We start from the raw sequence: 19,744 nt of genomic DNA on the forward strand, positions 1-19,744 counted from the left end.
CTCATGAGTTCAACCAGGATTGTGCATGTGTGAGCAAGTGATTTTGACAAGTAGAACCTGAGAAGAAGACTTAAACATATTGCAAAAAATCAATCAACCATGAAGGGATTATGGAATGACATATTGTAAGATCCTCAGTAGGCTCCAAAATTCAAGTGTAGGAAAAATTTTGGAGGGTGTTGATCGCAATGTCAACATAATGGCTAGGGAACACCTTCAACCATAATTGGCAATTGGATCTCCTTTTAAATCAAATGCTTTAGTCGAGGGTCTCTAGTAAGTTCTCAATGGGTGTGCAGAAGATAATTGTTTAAGTTATAGTCTTTTTTTTGTTTGCATGTTGTTAGCATTGGAATTTCACCATTTGTAGCTATCTCGCAAGAACTCCTTCATCATATTAAATAATTCCAGTTTGGGAGTAGCATATGCAACATGACATAAAAAAATAAATAAATAAAATAAAATAAATAATAAAATAAAAATAAAATAAAAATAAATAATAAAATTAAATTAAATTAAATAAATTAAATAAAAAAATTAAAAAAATAAAAAAAATAAAAAAATAAAATTAAAATTAAAATTAAAATAAAAAAAATTAAAATTAAGTCCACATGGGGTAGCTCAAGCGGCAAGGGCCGTGGAAATGAAGTCTTACCGAACCGGAGATCTTGGGTTCAAATCTTGGGCTACCCTTCCCCCGTAGAGGGGTACATAATGGACATGTAAATCGGAGAGTCCCACCCCAGCCTACAAAAAAAAAAAAAAAAAAAAAAAAAAAAAAAATTAAAATAAAAAATAAAATAAAATAAATCAAAGAAGGTCTAAGGATTCCATTGAATCCAAGTTCCAAATGAAATTATAGCTAAACTCTATTGAATATTGGCTTGTATATAGTGCTTGGGAAAAGGTTGTAATTATTGTCAATATGCTGCAAAGTAATTCACATCAACAGTTTCAAGCTAGTTGGAAAATTTTGATGGTGTGAGGATGAGCTATCTTGAAGAAAAGGTCACAATGTATATTCTTATGTGGGACCAAAGGAAACATGGGAAGACAAAACCATAACTAGGGAGGATTGAATAATATCTTGAAACAATCAAATGAAAGCGGGTTACAGAATTCTCATTCTTGTGTACTGAAGGAAGAGGAAAGTGAAGCTAATATTTTGATGAATTTGAATGAACTATAGAAGAATGCGGGAAGGTTTTAAAAGGGGTTTTTATTTTTGATTTATGATACTTGAATGAAAATAAGAAGAAACATGGAAGATTCAAGAAATATTTTGTAGGTCAAAGATGTAATATGGAAGGAAAATCTTGGAAGACAAACTATGGAAATGTGTCTCGTTGAGCATTTTGTAGATGAATTTAATACGCAAGTTGGGAATGGGATAGATGTGTGGAAATATCCTATGGAAATGTTGAAGTTGAAGAAACAAATAAAGTGCACCAAGGAAATGTTTAGTGCTAATATTGAGACCCCTCTATCAGTTGAATCAATTTATGAGAATCGTGATTTCAGGAGTAGCATAACTTGGCATAAATTTGAATAACATTGGGGGGTCTATTTGAGGAGGCGATTTTTCCTATAAAGGAAATTCTTAAGCATTATAGATTGAAGGTAGAGGACCTTTATGATGTAGAATTGATAGGTGGAGAAACCCAGATGCCAAAATTGTATACTATGCTCCAAGAATTTCTTGCTAGAAAAGATTTAGATAAGAATCTTAATGCTAATGAAGCTATAGTACTCGAATCAAAACTTGATGCTGCAAATTTGAGTGATTGAATCAAGCTAACCTGCAAGCTAGGAATTATTAATGGTGCAACATATGGTATCGTACTGGAATTGAATAATATTGATCTTGATAATGAGGAAGGTAATAAATAAGTATTTATCTCACTGATGAAGAAGCTTCCAAGCAAGGCATTCAAGTTTGTAAGTATAATAAGGATTTTAAAGTCTCACTTCAATATGATCCTTCTAACATACTACCACCAAGGGTTTCCACTAGAAAAATTGCAACTTATCATGTTTCAGGATTAACTAATAATGATCTATAAAATTCCATGCATATTCTACTAGAAAAATTGTCATAGATCTGATAATAATATATTGAAATACTAAAATTTTACACTATTACAGTTTTATTAAAATTCTAGATTTGTAGATTTAACTATAATTAGTGCATGCATGTGAATGGAAACTATGAATAAAAGTATAGAATGACAAAATAATCTCACGCATACACATAAGACAAAAGATATTCTCTCTGGGAAACCCTTTTGGGAGAAAACCCATCTGGGAGGTGAGGTCGCTTCACTCTCTTTCTCTATCTAGAAATATGGCTATAAGTAAAATGAAGTAATGCTTGTGGCCCATGGGCTACTATAGTGCACAGATTCTCTTTGTGTGCTCTGCCTCCTATCTCTCTTGGCTATCTTTTCTCAAATATGGATCAAAATGCTCTCAAAAGAATGGAATGCATCTTCCTCCTAATGGCCTAGTTATAACACAACCCGATAACCTACTAGTGGTTAATTTTGACTACATCAACTATCAACTAGAGTTAAAATATAGACTCTTCTACAAAATTTTACATTATAATCACGTGGCTAGCCCCTTTTACATAAATAATGGGGGCTGACGCAACATCCTCCCGAATTATAGGTGTGGAAACAGGAAGGTCAACTTCTGAGTGGCATAACTTTTGCATACGAACTTTGATTGACGCACGTCTTGGCCGTTGGAAAGGTATTTGTGTGTAGAATAGACTGAATTTGTGAACCACTAAGGAAAAAAAGTTTTATCTCGAAAAAAACGTCGTTTGATGCCTCAAAATTCTCCTAGAAGGTTTCAGACCTCGTTTTTCCAAACTGGGTCCTGTTGGTAAAAATGGTCCTGTGAGTTGATTCCTCCACTTTTTCCACTCCAAATGCATTGAGATGGATGAAAAATAATATAATGATCCAATGTGGATCACATATCCCCATTTTTTGAGGCCTTTGGTCCCTAAAATCTTCTATTGAATGAGGTGAGGAAATTTTTTGCTCCACCTTCTCTCTGGCGTACCATTTAGCTTTGCCTAGAATCTATCCCTTCAACCGAATATGCCAAAGGTTGTGTTGCCCCTATCTTGTAGTTCTGGATCTCTTTTGCAAAATAATATCTTCTATCCACTTTGACTGAGCATCTAGTGCCAAATCCTCCACAGAAGGTAGGACTTGTTCCTCTTCCTGATCTAGCATGGAAGACTCATATAGTTTCAAATTCTCAAATTCTCAACTGATTCGATAGGCATTATCACCGAACTTTTCTAATATCTCAAAGGAACCATACCTCACAACCTTGATTTTCTTACCAGACCCCTGCAACCTCTCCTTGTTCAAATGTAATCATACTTTGTCTCCCACCTTGAATGACTTCTCTATTATGTTTTGATCATGCATGGCCTTATACTTCTCCTACGACTTTTGCAGTGTTTCTTGTACCTGTAGATGGATTTTGCTAATCTTCTCTATAAATTTTTCAGCCCTAAAAGAATCTCCTGTAAGATCTTCCCTCACTCCTCCCTGCTGACCATATGCAATATCCAAAGGTGAAGGTGGAAAATATCCAAAAAAAATTTCAAATGGGGACTTTCATATAGAAGTGTGGACTACTCTCTTATAAGAATGTTGTATATATATCAGATTTTCATCCCAAGTCTTTGGGCTCTTCTGGTTGTAAATTCTCAGAAGATGCACCAAAGTCCTCTTGACAACTTTTGTCTGCCCATCTGTCTATGGATGGAACGTTGTAGATCTCTTCAACTTTGTGTCCATCTTCTCCCACAATGTAGACCAAAATGCATTAAGAAATATTGTATCCCTATCTTAAACTATGCTCCTTGGTATCCCAAATTAAGTACACCCAAACCTTTCCAAAGAACAAGTTTGTTGCTTCTTTCCCACTCATGGTCTTTTTACAAGGCATCAAAACACACATATTGTTGAACCTGTCAACTACCATGAATAGGTAGTCATGTCCCTTCCTGGTTTTTGGTAACCCTTCCACAAAGTCCATGGAAATTCTTTCCCAAAGAAAAGTAGGTATAAGTAAACGATGTTATAGACCCTGTTGCCTATTGATAGGCTTGTTGGTACAACAAATCATGCATCCTCTTATGAACCTAGCTACCTGCTCTTGCATATTGGGCCAATACACAAACCTCTGCAAGTTAGGCACAATCTTCCCTACACCAAAATTCCCTACAACCTTAGAGGTGTGAGCCTATCTAATAAGTTGCAATCGCTCACCTTCAGGAACACATAGCTTATCTAGCCTGTTGAGTAACCCTTCCTAGAGATGGTAGTCAATGATGTTGTTTGCATCGTGCACATGACTCAGACTCTGCAACCATTGATACACTTTCTTGAAGTCCTCATCCTCTGAATATGCCTCTTTGTATGTGTCATGGGTGAATGGATCCATGTGCATAAGAGTCCCCAAAGTTGTAATATTTTATGTGGGTGGCCTTGAAAGAATGTTAGCCAAATTTTTTGTGCTTCCCTTCTTATACTTGATCACCAAATGAAACTGTTGTAAAAACCCCATTCACTTGTAATGTTTGGTTTTTTGTAGCTTACTCTGGGCCTGCAAGTACTGTAACAGCTGGTGATCTATGTGGATATTTGTCTCCTTTCCCATCAGATAGTGCTTCCACTTCTTCACAGCTTGCACCATGACATAGAGCTCCTTGTCGTAGGTAGGGTAGTTAAGGACTGCCCCATGAAATACTTCAGAATGGTAGCATACATGCCTTCCTCCCTACATCAAGACAACTCCCATAGCATACCCACTCGCATCTGTCTCCACTTCAAAGGGATGCTGAAAGTTTGGTTATGCCAGAACTAGTGCTTGACTGATCTTCTTCTTTAACTCCTCGAAATCCCTCTACTGACCTTTTCCCCACTGGAAACTCTTGCCACTTGTTGTTATGGCATGGAGCGTATGAATTTCCTCATGTACTGTGCTTCCCCAATGAATCTATTAACCTCATAAACATTAATAGGCATCGGTAATTTCATGACGACCTCCATATTAGAAGGATCTATCTTTAGATCTCCTCCACCGATCACATACCCCAGATATGGCAAAGACTTCTATGCAAATTCGTACTTCTTGAGATTTGCTAGCAGCTAGTGCTTCTTCAATGTTTCCAGCACTTGCATCAAATGTGAAATTTGCTCCTCCCGGGTAGCACTATATACCTATATATCATCCAAATAGACAATAACAAATGAATCTATAAAAGGGTGCAATACGTCATTCATTAATCTCATAAACATAACTGGTGCATTACATAGACCAAATGGCATGACTAACAACTCATACAAATATTTTTGAAGGCGGTCTTCCAGGTGTCTTCTTCTTTGACTCGAACCTGGTGGTATCCAGACTTCAAGTCTAACTTGGTGAAGTATTTTTCTTGATGCAGTTGATCCAAAAAATTATCTATCCTAGGTAGGGAGTATATATTCTTGAGCGTGATTTTGTTTAGCACCCTATAATCTATACACATCTGCTAATTCCAATCCTTATGTGGCACAATGATGATGGGTGACCCACACGGTGATGTACTCGGTCAAATGACACCTTGTTTCAATAGTTGTTGCACTTGTTTCTTCACCTCACTTGCTTTTATAACAAATTGTCTGTACAACCCAATATTTGGCAATGGGGAGTCTGGAAATAGTTGGATCTCATGCTCCACTTCTCTCTTAGGTGGTAACCCTTTAGGCTCTCAAAACACATCCTTGTATGCCTGTAAAAACTCCTCCAATTGTTGTTTCTATTTCTTAGTACACCCATCCAGGGATGCCTTGCCTCTTATTGAATCCTCTTCAAACTAAAATTCTCCTAACAGTAATAAAACATACTTCTTGTTGGAACTGATGAATTTCTTGGCTTAGTTAACACTTACCAATGAAATTTTCGAATTGCCTTTTGTGCGCATTAATGATGAATGATTCTCCATCCTAGATGAGTCAGTATTAGGGTTCCTCTTCATGAATATTGCATCATGCATGTACATGTATGGACTCCAAAACATCAGTCCACATACATCTAGGGGAACCACATCTAGATCTACTTCATCAATAAAATCAACACTAATAGAAAATCTAATTTTAGACTATTTTTTTACCTTCAACTCTGCATCCTTATTTACCCATCCCAATGGATATGGCTTTGAATGATCACGAACTTCCAGCCCCAACTTCTTGACCAACTCTGCTATAATGGGATTCGCCTACGATCCTGAGTCAAATAGAGAATCAATCTTTGTCTTCTTAACTTGTATCTTTATATGGAAGAGTTTGGTCATTTCTTTCTCTTCTTGTTGTTGAAGGATACTCAAATTCACATCCTTTTGTACTCTCATATATATGGTCTTCTCATCCACATCTGAGTTTCTTTCAACTTGGTTGCTCTAATCCATGGCCATGAGATTCTTCTTCTTGTTATCTTTCTTCTTGTTCTTCAGGTTTAGCTCTGGATGCAACTTCCATCACTTCTCCTCTATATTTCCATCAATGTTGCAATGGTTATAGTGATTGTTATGATATGTGCACTGGTGTTTTGTGGCTATTTTCTTTTTATATTTTCCCCCTTTTTTTGTCTTCTTCCCCTCCTTAGAAGCATCTTGTTGCTCATTCTACTTTGATCAACTTGATTTCACTCTCTTCAAGCCTATGTTTTATAGGCACTATGCCTATACACAAGCCTCATCCACCAATTTGGGCTTGAATAACTTCACTTGCTCACGCAGATGGCAGTGAAGACCCCTCAAATACTTGAGGAGTACATCTGGGTTCTTTGGAGATATACCCAACATTATATCCATCTTCTTGAATTTTATGGTGTACTATTGCATGATTTGGCTCGACTTTTTCCTGAAGTAATGCCATCAGATCCACTAGTCCTCCACATACCCAACGGAATAAAACTATGACTTAATGATGGTTTTGAAATCCTCCCACTTAATCACTGGAGGTTCTCCCTCCAACCTCAGGGTTTTCGTGTGCCTCTCCCACCAAGTCATTGCATGGCCCTCTAATTTCAGTTACGCGAATGAGATCTTTTGCCCTTCCTCAATCTGATGGACGTTGAAATAGACTTCTAGTTGTTGCAACTAATGGTTCAGCTTCAAAGCATCGATTTCATCGTGGTACAAATTGATATCAATTTTTTCTTCCATTTTACACAAGGATTGTGATTGGTTCACAACACTCGAACCAGATTGATCTTTTTCAGGCTCTTTCTTTGACTAGTTCTTCGTTTCTCCCCGATCTTTTGATCATCTTTCTAATTTGTCTTATGCATTTGAACCCCCATCTTCTCCAAGTATTCCAAACTTTCTATTCAAGATTGAAATGGGGAGGTTTAAATCGTGGTTGATATCTGTGACTTGTTGTTCTAGCCGCGTATACCTCACCTCTACAAGATCATGAGGTTCGTTTACAGATTTGTCGTGCATGATTAGGGTTTTATGATTTTCAGCCCCGCCAATCTAGATCCCTGTAATATCCTCAAAATACCCAAATAAACTTAGCTCTAATACCAAATGATCCGTAAACTACCATGGATATTCCACTGGATAGTTCAATACAACATATCTGATAATAATTTATTAAAATGCTTAAATTTTATAGTATCACAGTTTTATTAAAATTCTAGATTTGTAGATTTAACTGTAATTAGTGCATGTATGCAAACGGAAATTATGTATAAAATCAAAGAATGACAAAATAATATCATGCACACACATAAGACACAAGATATTCTCTCTGGGAAACCCTTTCAGGAGACAACCTGGCTGGAAGGTGAGGTCACTTGACTCTCCTTCTCTGTCTAGAAATATGTATGTAGATACAAAGAAGTAATGCATGTGGATTATGGGTTTCTACAGTGCACAAAACCTCTCTGTTTTCTCTACCCCCTATCTCTCGTGGCTATCTTTTCTTAGATATAGAACAAAATTCTCTCGAAAGAATGGAATTCCTCTTCCTCCTAGTGGCCTAGTTATAACACAACTCGATAGCCTACTAGCGATTAATTTTGACTACACCAACTCTTAACTAGAGTTTAAATATAGACACTTCTAGAGTATTTTACATCGTAATCACATGGCTAGCTCATTTTCCAAAATAATGGGGGCTGATGCGGCATCCTCCTGAATTATAGGTGTGAAAACAAGAATGTCAACTTCTAAGTGGCATAACTTTTTCATACGAACTCTGATTGACGCACTTCTTGCACCGTTGGAAATATATTTGTGTGTAGAATGGCGTGAAATGGTGAGGCACTAAGGAGACAAATTTTACCTCAAAAAATGTCATTTGATGTCTCAAAGCCCTCCCTGAAGGTTTCAGACCCCATTTTTCCAAACTAGGTCCCGCCGATAAAAACCGTCTCGTGAACTTATTCCTCCACTTTTTTCACTCAAAACACATCGATATGGATGAAAAACAATAAAATGATCTAATCTGGATCAAATTCTTACAGAAATTATGCAGCAAAAAACATCTATGCACCAATAAAGATAAACTTATGCTTTTCCCTAAACATAAGTGGTGTGGTATCATTTGTAGGTGTTTCTTTATGTTTTATCCTTGCTATTTTCTTTGAGAATTACCTTTTCATGATAGAAATGTACTCCTTCCAATGAAAATAATTCATGAAAAAGTGAAATTAATCTTAAAAACATGTATTCTATCACTACCGATCTCATGGAATGATCAATTCATGATAGGCCAGTGAGAGGGCTAAAAGAAGGAAACTTGATTAGGAGGGTGCAGTCAAACTCATCAATGGCTTAGGAAGGCTCCACCATTCATTTTTACTGTGACATGAACTATGAAGAGGAGATATCCTTGGTCCAACATAGTGGGGAAGCTGAAGGGACAATGTGGGAAGGCTTCATGCTTCAAGACTTTGTTATGCACCCTAAAGAAAAGAGAGGGAGGCTTGAAAGCACAGTTTGACTAGTCAAGGGCTAAGAGGAGACCTTCTTCAGCCTTCCCTATTGTGCCATGTGCTCATGAGTAATGGTCTAAGCAAGGCTTGGGCACTGAGAGCATAGGGGAAGTGGGAAGGATGAAGGCTTCAGGCTTCAAGGCTGCTTCATGCTCCTTAAGGGAAGAGGGAAGGATGAAGGCTTAAGGATTCAAGACTATGCCATGCGCCCTAAGGGAAGAGGGAAGGATGAAGGATTTGTGCTTCAAGAATGTGCCATGCGCCCTAAGGGAAGAGGAAATGATGAAGGCTTCAAGCTTCAAGAACACGCCATGCACTTTTTAAGAGACAAAGGATCCTTTCTTTTCCAAAGTGTGCTTTTCTATTCCAAAGTGCACCTTGTTGTTCTGAAGTGTGCTTCATTGTTCCAAAGTGCACCTTGTTGTTTTAAAGTGTGCTTCATTGTTCTAAAGTGCACTTCATTGTTTTGAAGTGTGCTTCATTGTTTCGAAGTGTGCTTCATTGTTTCGAAGTGTTCTTTTTAAGGGAGAGAAGGTCATTTTTCTTTCAAAGTGCGCTAAAATGGTCCTTTTTCTTTTGAAGTGCACTCTTTCACTGAGTTTTTGAAGTACACTTACGCTTGGGAGGGTGCATTTCTCTCCAATAGTGGATGCTTGTTCATGTGGAAAGCACTTTTCACTGAGGGAGGAAACAGAAGGTTAGGTCACTTATCCTAGGAAGTACTAATGCACTGAGAGAGGGAGGAGACCTTAGAAAATACTTAGTGCACAAGTATGGGAGTAAAAGATACGTCAATGAGGCTCATGAATAGGTTGTGCTCATCACCTAGTAAGAAGGCTAATGCCTTTGTAGCTTGCAATGAGAAAGAGGAAAACATGAAGATGAAGCTTGCAAAATGCGAATGACCTTGATAGTGACACATTCCAGAGCGAAGATAAAATGAAAATTCCACTTATTAAAGTGAAAGAAAGTCAAAACAACACTCACAAATGTGACAATGACACTTGTGGAAGTGAAAGTGTGTAAAAGACGACATTTAAGAAAACTCATTAAAATAGAAGTGCAAATGCAACCAAGGTGAGGGAGATTTTCAACAAAAGTGTGCACTAACTATCGACATGAGTTGAACATTGCACAAGCATTGTCTTGATGGATGGTGCTATGCTTGTTTAAGCTTGCATAAAGAAAGTGCACTCATGAGTTCAACCAGGATTGTGCATGTGTGAGCAAGTGATTTTGACAAGTAGAACCTGAGAAGAAGACTTAAACATATTGCAAAAAATCAATCAACCATGAAGGGATTATGGAATGACATATTGCAAGATCCTCATTAGACTCCAAAATTCAAGTGTAGGAAAAATTTTGGAGGGTGTTGATCGCAATGTCAACATAATGGCTAGGGAACACCTTCAACCATAATTGGCAATTGGATCTCCTTTTAAATCAAATGCTTTAGTCGAGGGTCTCTAGTAAGTTCTCAATGGGTGTGCAGAAGATAATTGTTTAAGTTATAGTCTTTTTTTTGTTTGCATGTTGTTAGCATTGGAATTTCACCATTTGTAGCTATCTCGCAAGAACTCCTTCATCATATTAAATAATTCCAGTTTGGGAGTAGCATATGCAACATGACATAAAAAAATAAATAAATAAAATAAAATAAATAATAAAATAAAAATAAAATAAAATTAAATAATAAAATTAAATTAAATTAAATAAATTAAATAAAAAAATTAAAAAAATAAAAAAAATAAAAAAATAAAATTAAAATTAAAATTAAAATAAAAAAAATTAAAATTAAGTCCACATGGGGTAGCTCAAGCGGCAAGGGCCGTGGAAATGAAGTCTTACCGAACCGGAGATCTTGGGTTCAAATCTTGGGCTACCCTTCCCCCGTAGAGGGGTACATAATGGACATGTAAATCGGAGAGTCCCACCCCAGCCTACAAAAAAAAAAAAAAAAAAAAAATTAAAATTAAAATTAAAATAAAAAATAAAATAAAATAAATCAAAGAAGGTCTAAGGATTCCATTGAATCCAAGTTCCAAATGAAATTATAGCTAAACTCTATTGAATATTGGCTTGTATATAGTGCTTGGGAAAAGGTTGTAATTATTGTCAATATGCTGCAAAGTAATTCACATCAACAGTTTCAAGCTAGTTGGAAAATTTTGATGGTGTGAGGATGAGCTATCTTGAAGAAAAGGTCACAATGTATATTCTTATGTGGGACCAAAGGAAACATGGGAAGACAAAACCATAACTAGGGAGGATTGAATAATATCTTGAAACAATCAAATGAAAGCGGGTTACAGAATTCTCATTCTTGTGTACTGAAGGAAGAGGAAAGTGAAGCTAATATTTTGATGAATTTGAATGAACTATAGAAGAATGCGGGAAGGTTTTAAAAGGGGTTTTTATTTTTGATTTATGATACTTGAATGAAAATAAGAAGAAACATGGAAGATTCAAGAAATATTTTGTAGGTCAAAGATGTAATATGGAAGGAAAATCTTGGAAGACAAACTATGGAAATGTGTCTCGTTGAGCATTTTGTAGATGAATTTAATACGCAAGTTGGGAATGGGATAGATGTGTGGAAATATCCTATGGAAATGTTGAAGTTGAAGAAACAAATAAAGTGCACCAAGGAAATGTTTAGTGCTAATATTGAGACCCCTCTATCAGTTGAATCAATTTATGAGAATCGTGATTTCAGGAGTAGCATAACTTGGCATAAATTTGAATAACATTGGGGGGTCTATTTGAGGAGGCGATTTTTCCTATAAAGGAAATTCTTAAGCATTATAGATTGAAGGTAGAGGACCTTTATGATGTAGAATTGATAGGTGGAGAAACCCAGATGCCAAAATTGTATACTATGCTCCAAGAATTTCTTGCTAGAAAAGATTTAGATAAGAATCTTAATGCTAATGAAGCTATAGTACTCGAATCAAAACTTGATGCTGCAAATTTGAGTGATTGAATCAAGCTAACCTGCAAGCTAGGAATTATTAATGGTGCAACATATGGTATCGTACTGGAATTGAATAATATTGATCTTGATAATGAGGAAGGTAATAAATAAGTATTTATCTCACTGATGAAGAAGCTTCCAAGCAAGGCATTCAAGTTTGTAAGTATAATAAGGATTTTAAAGTCTCACTTCAATATGATCCTTCTAACATACTACCACCAAGGGTTTCCACTAGAAAAATTGCAACTTATCATGTTTCAGGATTAACTAATAATGATCTATAAAATTCCATGCATATTCTACTAGAAAAATTGTCATAGATCTGATAATAATATATTGAAATACTAAAATTTTACACTATTACAGTTTTATTAAAATTCTAGATTTGTAGATTTAACTATAATTAGTGCATGCATGTGAATGGAAACTATGAATAAAAGTATAGAATGACAAAATAATCTCACGCATACACATAAGACAAAAGATATTCTCTCTGGGAAACCCTTTTGGGAGAAAACCCATCTGGGAGGTGAGGTCGCTTCACTCTCTTTCTCTATCTAGAAATATGGCTATAAGTAAAATGAAGTAATGCTTGTGGCCCATGGGCTACTATAGTGCACAGATTCTCTTTGTGTGCTCTGCCTCCTATCTCTCTTGGCTATCTTTTCTCAAATATGGATCAAAATGCTCTCAAAAGAATGGAATGCATCTTCCTCCTAATGGCCTAGTTATAACACAACCCGATAACCTACTAGTGGTTAATTTTGACTACATCAACTATCAACTAGAGTTAAAATATAGACTCTTCTACAAAATTTTACATTATAATCACGTGGCTAGCCCCTTTTACATAAATAATGGGGGCTGACGCAACATCCTCCCGAATTATAGGTGTGGAAACAGGAAGGTCAACTTCTGAGTGGCATAACTTTTGCATACGAACTTTGATTGACGCACGTCTTGGCCGTTGGAAAGGTATTTGTGTGTAGAATAGACTGAATTTGTGAACCACTAAGGAAAAAAAGTTTTATCTCGAAAAAAACGTCGTTTGATGCCTCAAAATTCTCCTAGAAGGTTTCAGACCTCGTTTTTCCAAACTGGGTCCTGTTGGTAAAAATGGTCCTGTGAGTTGATTCCTCCACTTTTTCCACTCCAAATGCATTGAGATGGATGAAAAATAATATAATGATCCAATGTGGATCACATATCCCCATTTTTTGAGGCCTTTGGTCCCTAAAATCTTCTATTGAATGAGGTGAGGAAATTTTTTGCTCCACCTTCTCTCTGGCGTACCATTTAGCTTTGCCTAGAATCTATCCCTTCAACCGAATATGCCAAAGGTTGTGTTGCCCCTATCTTGTAGTTCTGGATCTCTTTTGCAAAATAATATCTTCTATCCACTTTGACTGAGCATCTAGTGCCAAATCCTCCACAGAAGGTAGGACTTGTTCCTCTTCCTGATCTAGCATGGAAGACTCATATAGTTTCAAATTCTCAAATTCTCAACTGATTCGATAGGCATTATCACCGAACTTTTCTAATATCTCAAAGGAACCATACCTCACAACCTTGATTTTCTTACCAGACCCCTGCAACCTCTCCTTGTTCAAATGTAATCATACTTTGTCTCCCACCTTGAATGACTTCTCTATTATGTTTTGATCATGCATGGCCTTATACTTCTCCTACGACTTTTGCAGTGTTTCTTGTACCTGTAGATGGATTTTGCTAATCTTCTCTATAAATTTTTCAGCCCTAAAAGAATCTCCTGTAAGATCTTCCCTCACTCCTCCCTGCTGACCATATGCAATATCCAAAGGTGAAGGTGGAAAATATCCAAAAAAAATTTCAAATGGGGACTTTCATATAGAAGTGTGGACTACTCTCTTATAAGAATGTTGTATATATATCAGATTTTCATCCCAAGTCTTTGGGCTCTTCTGGTTGTAAATTCTCAGAAGATGCACCAAAGTCCTCTTGACAACTTTTGTCTGCCCATCTGTCTATGGATGGAACGTTGTAGATCTCTTCAACTTTGTGTCCATCTTCTCCCACAATGTAGACCAAAATGCATTAAGAAATATTGTATCCCTATCTTAAACTATGCTCCTTGGTATCCCAAATTAAGTACACCCAAACCTTTCCAAAGAACAAGTTTGTTGCTTCTTTCCCACTCATGGTCTTTTTACAAGGCATCAAAACACACATATTGTTGAACCTGTCAACTACCATGAATAGGTAGTCATGTCCCTTCCTGGTTTTTGGTAACCCTTCCACAAAGTCCATGGAAATTCTTTCCCAAAGAAAAGTAGGTATAAGTAAACGATGTTATAGACCCTGTTGCCTATTGATAGGCTTGTTGGTACAACAAATCATGCATCCTCTTATGAACCTAGCTACCTGCTCTTGCATATTGGGCCAATACACAAACCTCTGCAAGTTAGGCACAATCTTCCCTACACCAAAATTCCCTACAACCTTAGAGGTGTGAGCCTATCTAATAAGTTGCAATCGCTCACCTTCAGGAACACATAGCTTATCTAGCCTGTTGAGTAACCCTTCCTAGAGATGGTAGTCAATGATGTTGTTTGCATCGTGCACATGACTCAGACTCTGCAACCATTGATACACTTTCTTGAAGTCCTCATCCTCTGAATATGCCTCTTTGTATGTGTCATGGGTGAATGGATCCATGTGCATAGGAGTCCCCAAAGTTGTAATATTTTATGTGGGTGGCCTTGAAAGAATGTTAGCCAAATTTTTTGTGCTTCCCTTCTTATACTTGATCACCAAATGAAACTGTTGTAAAAACCCCATTCACTTGTAATGTTTGGTTTTTTGTAGCTTACTCTGGGCCTGTAAGTACTTTAACAGCTGGTGATCTATGTGGATATTTTTCTCCTTTCCCATCAGATAGTGCTTCCACTTCTTCACAGCTTGCACCATGACATAGACCTCCTTGTCGTAGGTAGGGTAGTTAAGGACTGCCCCATGAAATACTTCAGAATGGTAGCATACATGCCTTCCTCCCTATATCAAGACAACTCCCATATCATACCCACTCGCATCGGTCTCCACTTCAAAGGGATGCTGAAAGTTTGGTTATGCCAGAACTAGTGCTTAACTGAGCTTCTTCTTTAACTCCTCGAAATCCCTCTACTGACCTTTTCCACACTGGAAACTCTTGCCACTTGTTGTTATGGCATGGAGCGTATGAATTTCCTCATGTACTGTGCTTCCCCAATGAATCTATTAACCTCATAAACATTAATAGGCATCGGTAATTTCATGACGACCTCCATATTAGAAGGATCTATCTTTAGATCTCCTCCACCGATCACATACCCCAGATATGGCAAAGACTTCTATGCAAATTCGTACTTCTTGAGATTTGCTAGCAGCTAGTGCTTCTTCAATGTTTCCAGCACTTGCATCAAATGTGAAATTTGCTCCTCCCGGGTAGCACTATATACCTATATATCATCCAAATAGACAATAACAAATGAATCTATAAAAGGGTGCAATACGTCATTCATTAATCTCATAAACATAACTGGTGCATTACATAGACCAAATGGCATGACTAACAACTCATACAAATATTTTTGAAGGCGGTCTTCCAGGTGTCTTCTTCTTTGACTCGAACCTGGTGGTATCCAGACTTCAAGTCTAACTTGGTGAAGTATTTTTCTTGATGCAGTTGATCCAAAAAATTATCTATCCTAGGTAGGGAGTATATATTCTTGAGCGTGATTTTGTTTAGCACCCTATAATCTATACACATCTGCTAATTCCAATCCTTATGTGGCACAATGATGATGGGTGACCCACACGGTGATGTACTCGGTCAAATGACACCTTGTTTCAATAGTTGTTGCACTTGTTTCTTCACCTCACTTGCTTTTATAACAAATTGTCTGTACAACCCAATATTTGGCAATGGGGAGTCTGGAAATAGTTGGATCTCATGCTCCACTTCTCTCTTAGGTGGTAACCCTTTAGGCTCTCAAAACACATCCTTGTATGCCTGTAAAAACTCCTCCAATTGTTGTTTCTATTTCTTAGTACACCCATCCAGGGATGCCTTGCCTCTTATTGAATCCTCTTCAAACTAAAATTCTCCTAACAGTAATAAAACATACTTCTTGTTGGAACTGATGAATTTCTTGGCTTAGTTAACACTTACCAATGAAATTTTCGAATTGCCTTTTGTGCGCATTAATGATGAATGATTCTCCATCCTAGATGAGTCAGTATTAGGGTTCCTCTTCATGAATATTGCATCATGCATGTACATGTATGGACTCCAAAACATCAGTCCACATACATCTAGGGGAACCACATCTAGATCTACTTCATCAATAAAATCAACACTAATAGAAAATCTAATTTTAGACTATTTTTTTACCTTCAACTCTGCATCCTTATTTACCCATCCCAATGGATATGGCTTTGAATGATCACGAACTTCCAGCCCCAACTTCTTGACCAACTCTGCTATAATGGGATTCGCCTACGATCCTGAGTCAAATAGAGAATCAATCTTTGTCTTCTTAACTTGTATCTTTATATGGAAGAGTTTGGTCATTTCTTTCTCTTCTTGTTGTTGAAGGATACTCAAATTCACATCCTTTTGTACTCTCATATATATGGTCTTCTCATCCACATCTGAGTTTCTTTCAACTTGGTTGCTCTAATCCATGGCCATGAGATTCTTCTTCTTGTTATCTTTCTTCTTGTTCTTCAGGTTTAGCTCTGGATGCAACTTCCATCACTTCTCCTCTATATTTCCATCAATGTTGCAATGGTTATAGTGATTGTTATGATATGTGCACTGGTGTTTTGTGGCTATTTTCTTTTTATATTTTCCCCCTTTTTTTGTCTTCTTCCCCTCCTTAGAAGCATCTTGTTGCTCATTCTACTTTGATCAACTTGATTTCACTCTCTTCAAGCCTATGTTTTATAGGCACTATGCCTATACACAAGCCTCATCCACCAATTTGGGCTTGAATAACTTCACTTGCTCACGCAGATGGCAGTGAAGACCCCTCAAATACTTGAGGAGTACATCTGGGTTCTTTGGAGATATACCCAACATTATATCCATCTTCTTGAATTTTATGGTGTACTATTGCATGATTTGGCTCGACTTTTTCCTGAAGTAATGCCATCAGATCCACTAGTCCTCCACATACCCAACGGAATAAAACTATGACTTAATGATGGTTTTGAAATCCTCCCACTTAATCACTGGAGGTTCTCCCTCCAACCTCAGGGTTTTCGTGTGCCTCTCCCACCAAGTCATTGCATGGCCCTCTAATTTCAGTTACGCGAATGAGATCTTTTGCCCTTCCTCAATCTGATGGACGTTGAAATAGACTTCTAGTTGTTGCAACTAATGGTTCAGCTTCAAAGCATCGATTTCATCGTGGTACAAATTGATATCAATTTTTTCTTCCATTTTACACAAGGATTGTGATTGGTTCACAACACTCGAACCAGATTGATCTTTTTCAGGCTCTTTCTTTGACTAGTTCTTCGTTTCTCCCCGATCTTTTGATCATCTTTCTAATTTGTCTTATGCATTTGAACCCCCATCTTCTCCAAGTATTCCAAACTTTCTATTCAAGATTGAAATGGGGAGGTTTAAATCGTGGTTGATATCTGTGACTTGTTGTTCTAGCCGCGTATACCTCACCTCTACAAGATCATGAGGTTCGTTTACAGATTTGTCGTGCATGATTAGGGTTTTATGATTTTCAGCCCCGCCAATCTAGATCCCTGTAATATCCTCAAAATACCCAAATAAACTTAGCTCTAATACCAAATGATCCGTAAACTACCATGGATATTCCACTGGATAGTTCAATACAACATATCTGATAATAATTTATTAAAATGCTTAAATTTTATAGTATCACAGTTTTATTAAAATTCTAGATTTGTAGATTTAACTGTAATTAGTGCATGTATGCAAACGGAAATTATGTATAAAATCAAAGAATGACAAAATAATATCATGCACACACATAAGACACAAGATATTCTCTCTGGGAAACCCTTTCAGGAGACAACCTGGCTGGAAGGTGAGGTCACTTGACTCTCCTTCTCTGTCTAGAAATATGTATGTAGATACAAAGAAGTAATGCATGTGGATTATGGGTTTCTACAGTGCACAAAACCTCTCTGTTTTCTCTACCCCCTATCTCTCGTGGCTATCTTTTCTTAGATATAGAACAAAATTCTCTCGAAAGAATGGAATTCCTCTTCCTCCTAGTGGCCTAGTTATAACACAACTCGATAGCCTACTAGCGATTAATTTTGACTACACCAACTCTTAACTAGAGTTTAAATATAGACACTTCTAGAGTATTTTACATCGTAATCACATGGCTAGCTCATTTTCCAAAATAATGGGGGCTGATGCGGCATCCTCCTGAATTATAGGTGTGAAAACAAGAATGTCAACTTCTAAGTGGCATAACTTTTTCATACGAACTCTGATTGACGCACTTCTTGCACCGTTGGAAATATATTTGTGTGTAGAATGGCGTGAAATGGTGAGGCACTAAGGAGACAAATTTTACCTCAAAAAATGTCATTTGATGTCTCAAAGCCCTCCCTGAAGGTTTCAGACCCCATTTTTCCAAACTAGGTCCCGCCGATAAAAACCGTCTCGTGAACTTATTCCTCCACTTTTTTCACTCAAAACACATCGATATGGATGAAAAACAATAAAATGATCTAATCTGGATCAAATTCTTACAGAAATTATGCAGCAAAAAACATCTATGCACCAATAAAGATAAACTTATGCTTTTCCCTAAACATAAGTGGTGTGGTATCATTTGATCGCGTTGAGACTGTGAAAGAAATTTTAGAATGGGTTGATGTTCCATTCAAGAATTTAACATTTAAAAATGCAACCTCAACTTTGTCAAATGCATCCTCTGAATCAAGTACAAGTCCAACCAACTCTAGTAAAAAGGAAAAATGCAACTTAGTTGGTGATTCATTTGAGAATAACGCTACAACTCCTGAAAATATAATTCACGATTCAAAGAGAAACTCACATTACAATACTATATATATGAGAGCACTCAACACATAAATCTCAGAAGGTGCACTGTGAAATAAAAAAAATGCAAGAATCCCTAAGAAGTTTGGTTAAATAAATTTCATAGTTGTATTAATTGTACAAAAGCCATACTTTGCATGGATCTGCTAATTGTACAGAAGCCATGTTTGGGTGGACACGATGTTGAATACGTGAAATTACGAGCTAGAGTTATTGACAATATTATACAAGCAGAATATTGTGGGAATACGTGGAATAAAAACATTTGAAATGGTTGTCAAACGACTTGATAACCAACAAGCAATTATTGAGGTAAACAAATATCCTCTTGAATGTAGGCAATAATATTGTATTCCTCTTGGGCCAACCTACTATAATAATATTATTGACGGTTACACCACCTAAGACCCATATTATCACTCACATCTTGCATGAGGGATTTTTCCTTAAATGAATGCAGCAAGAAGGCGACATAATGTTGACCATTATGTAGACTAAGAATTTGAATCTCGTCACCTTGTTTAGCACGACAGAATGCCTAAGAATTAGGTTTTTTGCATTCACTCAATACCTATTCCTAAAGCTATGTTCAGTTGGTTGATTCACATTTTACAATTACATAAGGCTCAATGCCCCATTGTTGAATGATGTATCAATTCCTTACCATGCATGAG

The 19,744-nt window shown here is 36.9% G+C and overlaps 1 pseudogene; it reads left to right on the forward strand.

Moving 5' to 3' along the window:
* LOC149221187 (heat shock 70 kDa protein 17 pseudogene) overlaps positions 1 to 19,103 on the forward strand; it is a 37,261-nt pseudogene extending 18,158 nt beyond the window's left edge.
* The last annotated feature ends 641 nt before the right edge of the window (positions 19,104 to 19,744 follow it).

This window comes from Pinus tabuliformis, chromosome Q (genome assembly GCF_031772625.1).
Source record: "Pinus tabuliformis cultivar Carrire ecotype Pingquan chromosome Q, CPIR1, whole genome shotgun sequence".
Lineage (NCBI taxonomy): Eukaryota > Viridiplantae > Streptophyta > Pinopsida > Pinales > Pinaceae > Pinus > Pinus tabuliformis.